General features: G+C 37.4%; 1 protein-coding gene across 1 annotated transcript in view; it reads right to left on the minus strand.

The window, feature by feature from the left end:
• Window positions 1–16646: 16646 nt before the first annotated feature.
• LOC125263941 (mucin-2-like) overlaps window positions 16647–17479 on the minus strand; it is a 31969-nt gene continuing 31136 nt past the window's right edge. The window contains exon 15 of the mRNA XM_048183141.1: window positions 16647–17113. The gene's annotated coding sequence lies outside the window, so the exon portion shown is untranslated. The remainder of the gene's footprint in view (window positions 17114–17479) is intronic.

Below are 17479 nucleotides of genomic sequence, written 5' to 3' on the forward strand. Positions count from 1 at the left end.
CTTGACTTGTAAGTTTGGAGCAAAAACATGGTTTAATCTTATAAATTGTCGTGATTTGTTGGTGTGCTAAGCTATTCTAACGTGCCCAGAGATGCACTTGTTCAGAGCAAATGTAATGCAAATAAATAATTGTAAAGCTCAATGATGATTTTTTTTTTTTTTTTTTTTTCAAGAAGGGCATTAGATACAGTTTGAAAGAAGATGAAGTAAGAAGTTTGGTGAAAGAAATGAGGGATTAAATCTCTTGAATAGTAATTATAATAGAGACAAAAGAAAAGAATAATTAGACCCATAAGCAGGCCGGAGAGGTGTGAATGTGTTCAGGGGAGACTGAAACCGAATGGGGCAGTTTGCACCACATAACAAACGAGACAATGCACTTGAATAGATGCTTAGATGATGACAATAAAGATCAGTTAACATTTTAGAGTCTTTTCAAAATAAAATTACATGACATGGTCTTGAAAAACATTTAATAAAACTCAGTTTTAGACTTGTCATCTTCAGATTTGAAATATAACATGGTCAGACATGTGGCTTCAGCTGCAGTGCATTTCTAAATTGCTACAAGGCCAACTTCACTTTATTTCCATAAAGATATTTCATAAAAATAAATTTCTAATAACTTTTCAAAACTTTGAAACAATTTTTAACTATTTTCTTCATTGTGACAATAATTATGACTTTACAATAAACTGCAACGTGTCTGCTTTCAAATGAGAATATACTTATGCTTTTAGTGCTAAGGGTTCATGAATAGTATCTGTTTTAGTTTGGGTATGTCATTTCTTGGCATTTACCAAAAGCGGGGGTGCTGGCTAACAGGTTAAACTAGTTAACCTCACTGAATGGTTTGGTTCTCAGATTTGGCTCCCTTAGAGCTTAGACACTGCCACTAGCTGACGCCACGTGTCTTTCTGGAGTCATAGGCCCTGTTTGGGCCTCCTTCAGAGCATTATGGCATAAGTTTGTACTCCTCTTGCTTAAAGAGTAAAACGTGTTTTTACTGAGTACACTGCTTGTTGGAATGTGTGGATAAAATTAGCTCAGGTTGAGGTAAACTAGTTAACCTCACTGGATAGTTTGGTTCTCAGATTTGGCTCCCTTAGAGTTTAAACTGCCACTGGCTGACGCCCATGTCATTCTGTGGTCGCAGGTCCTGTTTAGACCTCCTACAGAGCATGATGGCTTAAGTTTGTACTCCTCTTGCTTAGAGAGTAAAATGTGTTTTTACTGAGTACACTGCTTGTTGGAATGTGTCAAGGTAGACTGTAATATGTGGGCATTTAATAGACAGAGCCGTAGATCACTGATAAGCCACGCAATATCGCGTTCAATATCGACGGCGATATTGATATCGATATTGAACGCGATATTGCGTGGCTTATCAGTGATCTACGGCTCTGTCTATTAAATGCCGCTCCATTTGAAAGCAGGTGATGGCGATTTAGCAGTAATCAGGGAACCGGCTTTATTGAAGAAATGCGCGTGACAAAAGCATTCGATACATCGCCCAGCCCTAGTAGTTTCACATGTTGGCCTTTTCACAAGGCTGCTGTGAGGTATTTCTACACAACATAGAATTTGCGTCATGTTGCAGGCCCTTTCCGGGGCCTTCATGATTCTGTGCCTACTGTACGGTTTATCTGTTAGGTTGAGCTCTCTACTCCTAGGTTATTCTCTACTATAGATTCATGTAGAAATGTTTCATAGGAGTCAAGTAAACCCTATGGAGTAATGTCCAGTGTATCATTTGATGATTGGGGTTCTTTGAAGACAGCTTAAACATCCCCCATACCTTATCCGAAAATAAAACATGCACATCCTCATTAAGATCCTTAGCCCAAACAGTTGTAATAGACAAGGGCTTGTATGAATGCTCAAGAAGAGATGGATACATATTTGATATATTGTTGAAATGAAAGTTAGTCTTCATGCAACATTAAAACGATTCTTCAAAATGTGTTTCCTGTTGAACTTGTTTTAGTTTCTGTCTTTGTTTGTTGGGTGCTTTAGGCACTTAGTCATATGATCTGACTGATGTTGAAATAATTGGCATAGTCTTGTGTTTTTGGTAACCACTAAAACATTTCAGCTAGTTCATTGCTTAAATGCTCAATCTCTTTCTGTTTTAACAGTTCTGCTCTTGGCTGTTCTGCATTTGTCATGTACATATACAGAGTTTGCAGAGTTGGTGTTTGGGTTCCTTGCCACTGTCGCCTTTGGCTTGCTTAGCTGGGGACATTCGATATTCAACAGGGCTTTGTTCTGCCTGCATTGACACCATTTTCTTTAAGAGCTTCTGTGCAGCCACAATTATATACCAGTTTTTACTGTACAGCTGCTTTGACACAATCAGCATTGTAAAAAGTGCTATATAAATAAAGGTGACTTGACTACAAAAAGAGTGAAATATAAGCTCTCTAAATTGAAAACTTCACATTTAAGTTGTTTTGTGTGACTGTTTTATGGTCTTGTGATCATGATTGTGACTTGTTTTACCAGTACGTACCAAAATCTGGCTGGCTATTATTAAACCTCTCATTAAAAAACCTCTTATTAAAAAAAAACACAACTTGGTCCTAGAGAATTAATCAATTACAGGCCGATCTCGAATCTAACTTTTCTGTCAAAAATACTAAAAAAAGGCAGTTTCATCACAACTATGCTCATTTTTAGAAATAAATTGTATGTGAGGATTTTCAGTCAGGATTTAGACCATACCATAGTATTGAGACTACTCTCATTAGAGTTACAAATGATTTGTTATTGTTGGAAACCTCAGAAGCGAAGACCAGGAGACTTGGATGTATCTTCAGCAGGAATCTTTATTGAGATGTTTTCTTTTTGGTGTGGGAGAGAGTAAGTGGGAATATGGAATTTGATTTGACTGCGTTTACGCTAGCTCCAAGCACAGAACAGTTTGATCCAGGGCTCTGAACCGGTTCAAGGAACGAAAACGAAAACCGGAAACGAACGAAATTTTGACTGGAACGTAACCAGAAACGGAAACGAAATCAAATTTAATTGTTCTGAACAGAAACGCTAATTTGAAATGGCCATTAACCGGTTAATAACGTTATTTTATCGTTCCGTTTAACATTTTGATTTGGCAGTCAACCAATCACGAATTCAAATAGTACAGCCTATGCAAATGTGACGCTGACGCATCCAACGTGAGTGAAATGCCCGCACTCACGCTCTAAAGTGAAATTCCCGCACTGACTCGCTCAGCCCAGCTGTCAAGTCATTATAGGTTAGGTAAGTCACAATGGCATTAGTTTTTCCAATGATATATGTAACCAACCGTCAAGTAGTAGGCCTACATTTAAGTGAAAATGAATGTCAAGTAATATGCAGCTTGTTGTGCGTTTTGAAACCAGCGAAAATTGCAGGATAGTACAATTTTCAACGTCACATCACGCATCTGCAGCTTCTCTGAACGGAGAAAACTAGGCCTACCTACATAACACATATAAAATAAAAGGGAATATTTAGGCCTATAGGCTACGCGAAATATTTCATTTAAATAATTAGGTCTACAGATTAACAAAACGAAAGTGGTTATTTGTGGCGCAGTCCAAAGATCTAGAAAAGTAAACATTCTGCTTGTTTTCGTTATTTGTGTCTTTTGTAAGTGTATGAATTATGTCTTGCTTTTACCTCTATGACCATAAATTACGGAGACAGTTTACTGTCTTATAGAAGGAAAACAAATCCAGTGGTTGCGCCGGCGCCTCACGCGCACGCACACTAATTCTTGCATTGCTTACTTGATATCGCAGCCTGTTAAATATTAAAATAAAATACAATCAACCAAACGTTACACTGCTCAATTTAATTCTGTAATACAATCTGCCGTTTACCACCCGTGACCACCGCCTCACTGTGCTGTTATGTGTGAAGGATGCTGTTTTACATCGATAATGCGAGTGAAGTACAAAGCTCATATAATAAATAATAGTTTAGCATTCGTCTCGAAAATGAAAACAGTTGGATTCGTGCCGAATGAGAAAGGTAGGCTACAGATTCACTTTAAATTAATTCGTTTTGCATCTTATTTAGTTTTATTTCCAATAAATAAACCCGTTTCTCACCTTGAATATCAATAGAAGCTGGAATGGCATTAAAAAATAAAAGATTTTTTTTGTTTTGGCTTGACGTTTATATAGCCTGAATAGTCCAACTGTTAATTTTAGAGGTTTTGTTGTGGAGTACATAAATAATATAGGGCAGTTTTGTTCATAATTTATGTTTACAAACATTATAAACAAAGATATGCATGTAATAATGTAATGTAATAATAAAATGCGACGTATAGGCCTATGCGACTTTTTTCCTCTCAGGAATAGCGTCGGTATTTTTAACCATGCAGCAAACATATATCTTGAAAAAAATACTTTAATTTATAAACCATAGTTTTTCCTTTCGTTTAATAGGTTTACATTTGGACAGAATCTTGTTATAAAAGATAATTGTAGGCCTATTGGCTAAGACGGCAATACACTCTTTGTTTTTTAATAAATAAAATGCTGTACGTATTATTATTATTATTATTATTATTATGTAGGCTACACGCAAAAAAATAAATAAATAACGTAACCGTTATTTTTTCTAATCAAACCGGTTTCGGAACGTTTATAATGCGAAGGAACGCTGGAACAGAAACGTTAAAATATCGATTCTGCTCGGAGTGGAACGATTGAATTTTTTTTTCGTTTTTAAGCCCTGGTTTGATCACTGTAGGAAAGATGATCTCTTTAAAATTGATGATTTCTTTAAAATAGAAATTCCTCGCAAGCGGTTAAAACGTTATTGTATAACGAATTGGTGCAGCAACAAATTTTATCTGAGGAGTCAGGGTTAGGAAATGTGCAGGAGGGAGCTGCTGCGCTGGCGGAGGCTGACGAGAAGCCCTCTCCTGTTTTGCTTTCTCCTGTACGCCCCAGCGATCCGTTTTTTGTACCTCAAAGTACCCCATTGGTAGCAGCAACGTCAGTCACCGATCCACTAATTACGTTAAAACTAAAAGAATTAGAGCTAAGAGTAAAGATGGAAGAGAAAGAGACTAAGAAGCTCCGGCTGAGAGAACTAGAGCTGGAAATGGAAAAGGATGCGCAACTTCGTGGGGTTCGCGGTCGACCTCAACCGACTGTAAGCTCACCGGGGGGTTCACCTGCTTTTCCCTCGTTCGCTCAGCTGCCTTCCGGCGCTGCGCCAGGTTCTCTTGGTCCCGCTCCAATTCCAGATGTGAGTAGTTCTCCCTTATTTGATGTGAGTAAGCATATTAATTTGGTACCCCCTTTTCGAGAAGCTGAGGTCAATTCGTACTTCACAGCTTTTGAGCATGTCGCCGCTATATTACAATGGCCTAAAGAGATGTGGGCTCTGCTATTGCAATGCAAGCTGGCTGGGAAAGCCCAAGAAGTATGTTCATCACTACCAATAGAAAAAAGTCTGGACTATGATGTGATCAAGGCAACTGTTCTGCGTGCTTACAAGTTAGTGCCAGAAACCTATAGACAAAGATTTAGGGCCTTAAAAAAAAAAACTTGACAGACAAACATTTGTGGAGTTTGCGAGGGAAAAATAAACCCTTTTTGACAAATGGTGTATGGCAAGTAAGGTAAACACTGTTGAGAACTTAAGAGAATTCATTTCATTGGAGGATTTTAAAGGTTGTGCTAATGAAAACTTGGTGGCCCACCGAACTGTTTTTTCTTCAGTGGGGAGGTTTGACAGAGTAGCTGTCCATGGTGCTGAAATGCAGGGGAGGGGAAGACGAGATGTTAATGCCAGGTATAGCCGAGGTGGTGGGGCATATGGAGGGGGCAGATTTGCAAAAAGTCAATCTAGTGATGGACGAGTCTGTTTCTACTGCCTGGATGGGGGTCATCTGATTGCTGATTGTGAAGCTTGGAAAAAGAACAATCTGTCAAGCAAGCCTAAAACTGTAGGTTTTGTAAATTCTGTTTCACCCATTTCTTCCTCGTCTGATTATGAACCGTTTATGTTACATGGATGTGTAGCATCAAATAGTGAGGACGATGCTATACACATCTCTATGTTACGAGACACCGGAGCAGCCCAGTCGCTCATTGTAAGCAATGTGCTAAAGCTGGCCCCAGAGACTTATACTGGAACTGACATTTTACTCCGCGGCGTGGGTGCCGATTGTATAAAAGTTCCTCTACACAGACTTGTTGTAAAGCTGCTTTGAAACAATTACCAATTGTAAAAGCGCTATATAAATAAATTTGACTTGACTTGACTTGACTTGTTCTGAGCTCAGACTTGGTAACTGGGTATGTGAATGCTCGTAAGTTTAATGATGTGGTGAACTTGTCAGATTCATTTATGGTTGCACCTGATTTGAGTGAATCGTTGTCTGAACCAGAAAAGTGTGCCTTTCTTCTTGAAATCCCTTTGCAGATTGGTCGCAAGCAGCTAGCAGCCACACAGAATGCTGGTCCGACACTATCAGGTTGTATTGCTGCTGCAACGGATAATCAAAGCTGTGACTCTAAGGTAACATATTTCTGGGACAATTAAATTCTAATGCGTAGATGGGAAGCTGAGGATAGTGTGTGTCAGATCGTAATTCCGAAGGGTTACAGTAATCAGATAATGGAGCTGGCGCATGATAATGTTTTTTCAGGACATTTAGGAATCAGAAAAACGTATGAGCGAGTGTTACGTCATTTTTTCTGGCCAGGATTAAAATCTGACATGTCTGACTACTGCCGTTCTTGTCATGTTTGTCAGATGGTGGGGAAACCTAACCAGAAGATACCTCTTGTGCCACTGCATCCGATACCTGTAATAGGAGAACCATTCGAACGTGTCATTATCGACTGTGTAGACCCATTGCCGAAATCCAAGTCTGGGCATCAATACATCCTAACCCTTATGTGTGCGGCTACACGTTTTCCCAAGGCCATTCCTATGCGCAACATTAAAGCTAAAGCTGTGGTAAAGGAGTTGATAAAATTTTGCTCAGTTTTTGGTTTGCCAAAAATTATCCAAACGGACCAAGGTTCCAATTTTACATCAACACTGTTCTCACAGGTTCTTAGGGAACTTGCAGTTAAGCATCAATTGTCCAGCGCTTATCATCCTGAGAGTCAGGGCGCTCTCGAGCGTTTCCACCAAACACTAAAAACCATGCTGCACGCGTTTTGTGTGGAAACGTGTCCAGACTGGGATGAGGGTTTACCAATGCTTATGTTCGCTATTCGTGAGACTGTGCAGGAGTCGCTAGGTTTTTGTCCCGCTGACTTGGTGTTCGGCCATACTGTGCATGGACCGCTAAAATTGTTAAAAGAGAAAATACTGGAAGAGAATTCATCTCCAGTATCCATGCTTGAATACGTAAGTCAGGTTCGTGAGCGATTACATCGTGTGGGTGAAATCGCTAAGAAAAATCTGACTGTAGCGCAAAGCAAAATGAAAAGTACTTATGACACACAGAGTGCGTATAGAAGTTTTCAGCCTGGTGAGTCTGTTCTTGTTCTGCTCCCAATTCCTGGTTCTCCGCTGCAGGCAAGATTTTTAGGACCATACGTACATTGAAACATTGAAAATCACTTGGATTATCTTTCTGAGGGACACCGCAAAAACATTGTATCGCTGATTCATGAATTTCCTTCATTATTCTCAGATAATCTCTCGTAAACCAATGTTCTCTTTCACGATATTGATGTTATGAATGCTACACCTATCAAGCAACATCCATATCGCGCAAACCCATTGAAAAAAGAAATTATGAGAAACAAAGTAAATTACTTATTAGAACAGGGACTTGCGACACCCAGTTCAAGCCGAAAAAAATCGGACCGTACCTTCAGATTCTGCACTGACTACAGAAAGGTAAACAGTGTAACCAAACCCTACTCATTTCCTTTACCCCGGATAGAGGATTGTATAGACTGCGTTGGTTCTGCATGTTTTGTCACCAAATTAGACCTGTTAAAAGGCTACTGGCAGGTGCCACTGACTTGCCTGGAAAATCCGGCCTCGCCACTGTACCAGCGGATGAGTCTGGTCAGCCATTGAATCAATTCGATTTCTAGGGCGGAGCAAATCCGAGCAAACAGGAAGCGGACTGATTGTAGAAGATATATCAGTCTGGCCTTGCCAGGCAAACCACTGACAGCTCGTGCGTCAGAAATTTCTGCATTCACCATGCCGGATAATTTTCTCCAATATTCCGTTATGGCTTTCAGAATGCGGAACGCTCCAGCCACATTTCAGCGCCTGATGCAAAAGCTATTGTCCGGTGTGTAAAATTGTGAAGAGTATCTAGATGATGTGGTGGTTTATTCCAGTTCTTGGGAGACTCATTTACGATCGTGACAGGAAGTGTTCCTTCGTCTGTCAAATGCTTTTCTGACTATTAACTTGGCTAAGTGCGAGTTTGGGAAAGCAACGGTCACATATCTGGGTAAACAAGTGGGCCAAGGTCATGTACATCCCATCGATGCCGAGATGACATCGAGGTGACAGCAATTTTGGAGTTCCCTGTCCCTAAAACAAAGAGAGAACTGTGTCTTTTTTGGGAATGGTTGCTATTATAGGGAATTCTGTAGGAATTTTGCTACGGTTGTGTCTTCACTTACAGACTTGCTAAGTTCATCCAGAGTTTTTCGCTGGAATGCAGATTGTGAGATGGCATTTAAGGCTGCCAAGGATCTTCTATGCAATGCCCCAGTCCTCTCCGCCCCTAATTTCACCCGTCACTTCTGTAAGTCTAACTAAGGCAGTGTACATTGAAGTTTATTTTAGGGGACCGTGCTTAGAGCTAGAGACAAAGCACCAGGGAGACAACCTTAAAAAAGCATGCAAATGTAGTATTCAGGTATAGGAACCCGCCCCAGATGCTAGAGTATCGCAAGTCCTAATACAATTAGCATACCTATTCAAAGAATGGGACAGTGGCTCCAAGAGCCATTAAAGACAAAAGATGAGAATCTCAGTAATCACTCATTAGACATACAACAAAGAGAACAGGAACTGGCAGAAAACTCTTGCTGGAAACTTTGCTAAACAGAATCATTCATCTGATGTCATCATCTTTACCTTAAAATGCTAAATATAATGTACTTCACCTTGGTATTTCATGTGATGTTATGTCAGGACATAGGATCATCAGATCTTAAACAGATTCTTAAATTTGTAATCCCACACTCTTAAGGCTGATTTATACTTCTCCGTCATTGTCCGCGTCGACATGCATGCAGACCACTAGTAGGCAGTGTCCGCAGTCATGTTGAGTATCAAAACAAAAGCCGAAGAAGGTTCGCATAGAATTGACTCGTTGATACATTTTGTTGTATCATTTTACGTCGTAGGCTACGCGTAGTACAAACAGCCTACACGACGTACACACGACGCAGAAGTATAAATCAGCCTTTATCATCAGATCGTGGTTGTATCTCTCTATTAGTGTTACTAGATCTTAGTGCTGCTTTTGACACTATAGACCAAATTTTTTTTTTAAATAGACTCGAACATTACATTGGCATAATTAGAACTGCATTGTCATGGTTCAAATCATACTTATCTGACTGTTATTAGTTAGTTATCTGACTGTTTGGACCTCCTCTAGAGCACAATGGTGTAAGTTGTACTCCTTTTGCTTAAAGAGTAAAAAGTGTTTTTTACTGAATACACTGCTTGTTGGAATGTGTTGAGGTAGACTCTAATATGTGGGCAGTCTTATCTGCTAGTTAAACTCGGTTAATTCTGAGCGAGTTCTATGTTTGTGGGATCTTGCTAGGTGTGTGTCCTTCACAGGCCTCCCTTTAAGTCCAATTCCCCCCCCCCCCCCACACACACACACACACACAAATGGGTGTTCTTAAGCAGATTGAGCATGTAGTTTCACATGTTGCCCTTTTCGCAAGGCTGCTGTGAGGTATTTCTGCACAATGTAAAATTTGCGTCATGTTGCAGGCCCCTTCCGGGGCCTTCATGATTCTGTGCCTACAGTACGCTTTATCTGTTAGGTTGAGCTCTCTACTCCTAAGTTATTCTCTACTATAGATTCATGTAGAAATGTTTCATAGGAGTCATGTAAACCCTATGGAGTAATTTCCAGTGTATCATTTGATTATTGGGGTTCTTTGAAGACAGCTTAAACATCCCCCATACCTTATCCGAAAATAAAACATGCACATCCTCATTAAGATCCTTAGCCCAAACAGTTGTAATAGACAAGGGCTTGTATGAATGCTCAAGAAGAGACGGATAAATATTTGATATATTGTTGAAATGAAAGTTAGTCTTCATGCAACATTAAACCGGTTCTTCAAAATATGTTTCCTGTTGACCAGCGGCAAGAAGTTTGGGTTTCTTGCCGCTGTCGCCTTTGGCTTGTTTAGTTGGGGACATTTGATATTCAACAGGGCTTTGATCTGCCTGCATTAACACAATTTTCTTTAAGAGCTGCTGTGTAGCCACAATTATATACCAGTTTTTACTGTAAAGCTGCTTTGATACAATCTGCATTGTAAAAAGCGTTATATAAATAAAGGTGACTTGACTACAAAAAGAGCGAAACATATACTCTCTAAATCGAAAACTTCACATTTAAGTTGTTTTGTGCGATTGTTTCATGTTCTTGTGATCATGATTGTGACTTGTTTTACCAGTACGTACCAAAATCTGTCTGGCTATTATTAAACCTCTTATTTAAAAACCTTTTATAAAAAAAAAAACACAACTTGGTCCTAGAGAATTAATCAATTACAGGCCGATTTCGAATCTACCTTTTCTGTCAGAAATACTAAAAAAGGCAGTTTCATCATAACTATGCTCCTTTTTAGAAATAAATTGAATCTGTGAGGATTTCCAGTCAGGATTTAGACCACACCATAGTACTGAGACTGCTCTCATTAGAGTTACAAATGATTTGTTATTGTTGGAAATCTCAGAAGTGAAGACCAGGAGACTTGGATGTATCTTAAGCAGGAATCTTTATTGAGAACATGTGCTGTTGGTAGCTGCAGTCATCAAGTCTAACTAAGGCAGTGTACATTGAAGTTTATATACATTTTAGGGGACCGTGCTTAGAGCTAGAGACAAAGCACCAGGGAGACAACCTTAAACAAAGCATGCAAATGTAGTATTCAGGTATAGGAACCCGCCCCAGATGCTAGAGTATCGCAAGTCCCAATACAATTAGCATACCTATTCAAAGAATGGGACAGGGGCTCCAAGAGCCATTAAAGACAAAAGGTGAGAATCTCAGTAATCACTCATTAGACATACAATAAAGAGAACAGGAACTGGCAGAAAACTCTTGCTGGAAACTTTGCTAAACAGAATCATTCATCTGATGTCATCATCTTTACCTTAAAATGTGCCGTAGGCTATACGTCTGTTTACATTTATACTTCTGCGTCGTTGTCCGCGTCAACATGCATGCAGACCACTAGTAGGCAGTGTCCGTGGTCATGTTGAGTATCAAAACAAAAGCCAAAGAGGGTTCGCGTAGAATTGACGCATTGTTACATTTTGTTGTATCATTTTGCGTCATAGGCTACGTGTGGTACAAACAGCCTACGCCGCGTACACTTGATGCAGAAGTATAAATCAGCCTTTATCATCAGATCGTGGTTGTATCTCTCTATACTGGATCTCAGTGCTGCTTTTGACACCATTGATCACAACATTCTTTTAAATAGACTCGAACATTACATTGGCATAATTGGAACTGCATTGTCATGGTTTAAATCATATTTATCTGACTGTTATTAGTTTGTAGTAGTAAACAAAGAGATGTCATATTGATCACAAGTTCAATATGGAGTACCACAAAGCTAGGACCGTTACTGTTCACTCTGTACATGCTACCCTTGGGAGATATCATTAGGAAGCATGCCGTTAGTTTTCACTGTTACGCTGATGATACTCAGCTCTATATTTCTTCACGCCCTGATGAAACTTACCAATTCACAAAGTTAACGGAATGCATAGCTGATATAAAAAATTGGATGACCAGTAATTTCCTACTACTAAATTCAGAAAAAAGAGATTTTATTTTTGGACCAAAAACTTCTTCACATAATAACCTAGAATACTGTCTAACACTTGATGGCTGCTCTGTTAAGTCTTCGTCGTCAGCTAGGAACCTGGGTGTGCTCTTTGATACCAATCTTTCATTTGAAGGCCATGTTACTAGCATCTGTAAAACCGCATTCTTCCATCTTAAAAATATATCTAAATTACGACATATGCTCTCAATGACAAATGCGGAACAGTTCATAGTTCATGCGTTCATGACCTCAAGGCTAGATTACTGTAATGCTCTACTGGGTGGTTGTTCTGTTCGCCTGATAAATAAACTACAGCTGGTCCAAAACACAGCAGCTAGAGTTCTTACTAGAAACAGGAAGTATAATAATATTTTTAATTTAAATAAATGTATTTTTGTCTACATAAATTTAATTCAATATTTAAATATGATTTTTTTCCCCCCTAATTTTTACTTTTTAATTAAAACGTCCCTTAAATATGAAACTAAACTGCCAGGTGATGGCAGCTACTCTTAATGAGTGTGTGAGTCAACCGATTTGTTCAAATGACTGATTCATTCAGGAATGAAGCTCGGATTCATTCGTCCTAAACGCAGATTCAGTCAGTATAACAAAAACATTTCTGACTGTTGCACGGGGGCTCTACTGTTCATAATTTTGAAATTTTCGTTGGCGAAATAAAGGAATAAAAACAATATTAACAACACTGTGTCTAAAATGTAACTCACATTGTTCATTTAACAATAAGTTGAAGGAACATTGCATTTGTGCTGACTTGATCGTGTGATATTGTGATACAGCTACATCTTATCATATGATATAATGACAAAAACTCATTGGGGCAAAAAATGCCCATGTATCTTGAATTTTGAGGGCATATAGCTGCATGCATAGCTACATCACACTGAATAAGATGAGTAAAGAAAAGTACTGCGGTATCACCCTTTATTTAAATATATGAACACAGAAAATTGCTGTTAACAGGTTAATATAACATTTCCCATTCCATGACTAGTAAAATAATCGCAACTTACTCTCTCTAAAATGCCGTAATCTGCAGGGTGATGGACACGGAGGTGGGTAAAGTTGGTGGTGTTGCCACCCTTTGCACTGACTGTAGCTAGGCAAATCCTGCGGATTGGGCTGTCTAAGGAGCTGAAAACTCCCATACTGTCGAGCTTACTTTACTTTTTTTGGGTGTGGACAGAGCCTCTCAGTCTCCCGCTCGGAATAGCTGCGCGCTGCGTCGTCATCTTGTTTGAGAGGTGTCAATGTTAAGGTGCAATACTGCCACCTGAGAGCTCAACCAGGTATTGGCGCTGGAGTATTTACATGTCACGGTATCATAAGCGTCCTATTTATTTTAAATATCGTGGTTATCGCCAATACCGGTATATTGTCACACCCTAAATTAACATGATATCAATATTTCATGCTTTGAACATCACAGTTATCGTCAATACCAGTATACTGTGACGCCGCTAGTGGCAATAAATGACAAACAAAATACACAGACAAAAATACTCACAGAGAATTACAGCTGGTAGTATAGGATGAGGACAGTGGCTAAAGAACATGTTATGACTGATAGTATTGGGTAAACAAGTAGGTTTTGAGTTGTGATTTAAATACAGGGAGTGATGTTATTGTCCTTAGTGCTAGTGGTATAGAGTTCCATAATTTAGGTGCAATGACAGAAAATTACCTGGTACTGTAAGAAATTCACTCCCTGAAGATCGAAGTGATCAAGGCAGAATGTAAGGAGACCGTAGATCAGAGAGATATGGAGCAAGGCCTTTGAGTAATTTAAAGGTAAGCAAATGATTTTGTAAGTAATGCGAGATGACACAGGGACCCAATGGAGTTTAAATAAGATAGGGGTAATATGAGCAGATCGTTTAGTGTGGGTTAATATTCTTTCAGCAGAATTTTTAATGTATTGTAAATGAGAAATAGAGTGCAATGGCAATACGGCAAAAAGAGCATTACAGTAGTCGAGGCGTGATGTTATAAAAGCATGCACTAATGATTGAGCATCTTTTGGGGAAACATAAGCACGAACCTGGGCTAAATGGTATGACCATATTGACCATAACCATAACACTTCATTGGCTCCCTATTAATTGTATACATTTTAAAATCTTGCCAATTACTTACAAAGCACTAAATAGTTTAGATCACCAGTACTTGAGTGAGCTCTTAACACACTATAGACCTTCATGTCTATTATGATCTCAGAATTCTGGCCAGTTGATAATACCTAGAATATCAAAATCAGCTGCAGGCAGTAGATCCCAATCTGACATATGACCTGTCATGCTGTCTGAATCATATTTATATACTGTTCGCTGTTGGCAAAAGGAGAACTGGCCCCCCGACTTTGCCTGGTTTCTCCCAAGGTTTTTTTTTCTCCATTTTGTTACCTGAGGAGTTTGGGTTCTTGCTGCTGTCACCTCTGTCATTGAACTGAATGAGCTGGACAATGACATCACTGTTTTCTCTAGAGCTGCTGTGTATATACATTAACTAAATTAATAACTAATTATATTTAGAACGGAATGAATCAATACTGAATTAAGTTGGTCAATGAAAACATTTCTTTTCTAAAAACTTTTCTTTGTACTTTTGAAAGTTAAAAAAATGTTTAAGAGAATTAACAAGTCACAGACTCTTGATTTTTTGCATTTTAAAAAATGTCCCAACTTTTCTGGAAATCAGGTTGTAATATTTGCAGAATCCCTGGCAATATTCAAAAGACAGCTGAAAACTCATCTCTTTCGTGAGCACTTATCCTCATCCTAAAAAAAAAAAAATCCTATACCTATCCTTTCGCTTCCTTTTATCCCTCTCTATTGTAGCTTAAGATACTCTGAGCACTGCCTAAAACTTGTATTGTGAGCACTCCTTGTGTCTATTTGCCTCTTCATGACGACTTGTTTGTTGTATTCCTCACTTGTAAGTCGTTTTGGGTAAAAGCATCTGCCAAATGAATAAATGTAAAATGTAAATGTATTTGGTTGGTTCTCTCTTGCTTTTGCAGGTGTTCATAATTTCTATGTATGACAGCTTGGCCAAAAATTATGTCCTTGCAATGAGTTATCACAACAAACACAGTTGACTCTAAGCACAACTATGCTCACAAAATATTTAACATTTTTTTAATAATATTTGAATAAAAGGTTAAAGATGTTAATTTTTTTTAGGCCGGACATCACTTATTATGAATGTGGGAGGCTGCAGTCTTGTCTCCAAAGTGATTGTTCAGCCAAATTGTACATCTTTCTTTCTTTCTTTCTTTCTTTCTTTCTTTCTTTCTTTCTGTCTTTCTTTCTTTTGTGAAACAATAAATGGGTTATAACTTTAATTGCATGGAATGTAAAAACTAATTATCTTTTGCGTTTGTGTTTCACGCTCATACAGATTTAGAAAATCATCAGGGTGACATTTATGACATTTGTGGGTAAACTATCAATTGATAATGTTTTGTAATCATTTTATTTGATTTCTGAGAAAAAGAGAAAAATAATACGACTAACAACTAGAATAATAATTTTATTATTATTATTATCACCATTATAATCATAGTTGTCACCACAGTTTATTTAGCATGTCCTAAGAAAAGTGATAAATATTACTACATACATAACTGTTATAGAAAAATAATTACCACATCCAGCGTGAACAATATAACAATCCAAATACTTTATAATAACTGCACACTATGAAGCATTAGTTAAGAATTAGTTAATAGTTATTTCATCACTTATAAAGCATTAATAGACATTAGTAAGTAGTTTATAAATACAGCTATAATTCCTTTATTCTTGATTTATAAGCATATCTATAATATGTTTAATAATTGTATTTTCATACTTTATTAATAATCAATTTATCATTTCTAAATTAAGTATTACATTATTTACAAACCAGTTATTTAGGAGTTGTCAGTAGTTCATTTAGTAAGTGTAAGTAAATGATTAATAAACAATTTAAACATTCATTTATACATCTTATTATTTAGACACATAGTAATAGTTACTTAGTGTGTTAGTAAATGTTTTATTAACACATATTCCTACTGCAATTCATGATTAATTCAGGTAGTTATAAAACATTTAGAAGTAGTCAGTTAACTATTTTTGTGAGCTCATCTAAAGTGAGGACTATTTATGCTTTGTAAAGCTTTTATAAATGAGATTTAAAGGTTCAGTGATCTTCTGCACTGCTGTTCTTTAATGTTTTAAAGTTAGTACCGAGGTAGTTTTGACACTAGGAATATGTTAATAAAGCATTTATTAACACACTGAGTAACTAATACTATATGTCTAAATAATAAGATGCATAAATGTACATTTAAATATTTTATTAGTCATTTACTTACACTTCCTAAATGATCTTATGAACCACTGACAACTCCTAAATTACTGGTTTGTGAATAATGCAATACATAATTTAGAAATGATAAATTGATCATTAATAAAGTATGAAAATACAATTATTAAACTCATTATAGATATGCTTATAAATCAAGAACAAAGCATTTATAGCTGTATTTATAAATGGCTTACTAATGTCTATTAATGTTTTATTAATGATGAATTAACTATTTACTAATGCTTAACTAATGCTTCATAGCGTGAGTTATTCTAAAGTGTTACCCAATACATTTCTCATGAAAAAGACCTTTAGGTTTGCATTAAATTAACATCAGAAATATTGGATAGATATTTTATTTGCTAGAATAAATAATTTAGAAAATACTGGTATGATACAGATAATTTTGCATTAAACATGCCTGTTATATATTATGTAGCTAAGAAACTAAGAAGGATGCTTAGAAAATGAGAAAAACCAATTATGGCAAAGTATTGTTTTGTACAGGTTTTTATATGTAATATTATCAGACCTTCTTATCTGTGCGTTTTTCCATCAGACGTTTCTGATGTCACACCCTGTAAATATTTTTCATTCTTCCAAGCTGTTTTACAGGTTTCATAATCATTGAAATACTTCATCCTTTTGCTCATCAAAGCTCATTTCCTGACTCTTCAAGGTCTTCCTTCTTCAAAGTCAGCCTGCATAAAAGAGACCCAGATTTTCCATTACATGGCTTATGTTCGCTTTCAAAAGAGTGGTTATGTTGCATTTCAGAAGAGCTGCAAGTATGTGTACATGAGACAAATGTCTGGATGTGATTATAAAGAGATATATCATTTTTAAATGAACCTTTTTTCCTCTGTCAGTACATATTAGTGTTTATTTTAAATATGCATAGTAGTTATGTTTCTGTCCTCCTTTAGTTTTAATATGTAGAGTATTTTTATCTAAATTGAGTAGATAGTTTTGATCCGAGGATGGCTGATTTTAAGGTCATCAATTTCATAAAACTGAGAATCAAATTAAATGGTCCATTAAACATTTGACTAATCAAAAAAAAAAAA

This window comes from Megalobrama amblycephala, linkage group LG3 (assembly GCF_018812025.1).
Source record: "Megalobrama amblycephala isolate DHTTF-2021 linkage group LG3, ASM1881202v1, whole genome shotgun sequence".
Taxonomy (NCBI): domain Eukaryota; kingdom Metazoa; phylum Chordata; class Actinopteri; order Cypriniformes; family Xenocyprididae; genus Megalobrama; species Megalobrama amblycephala.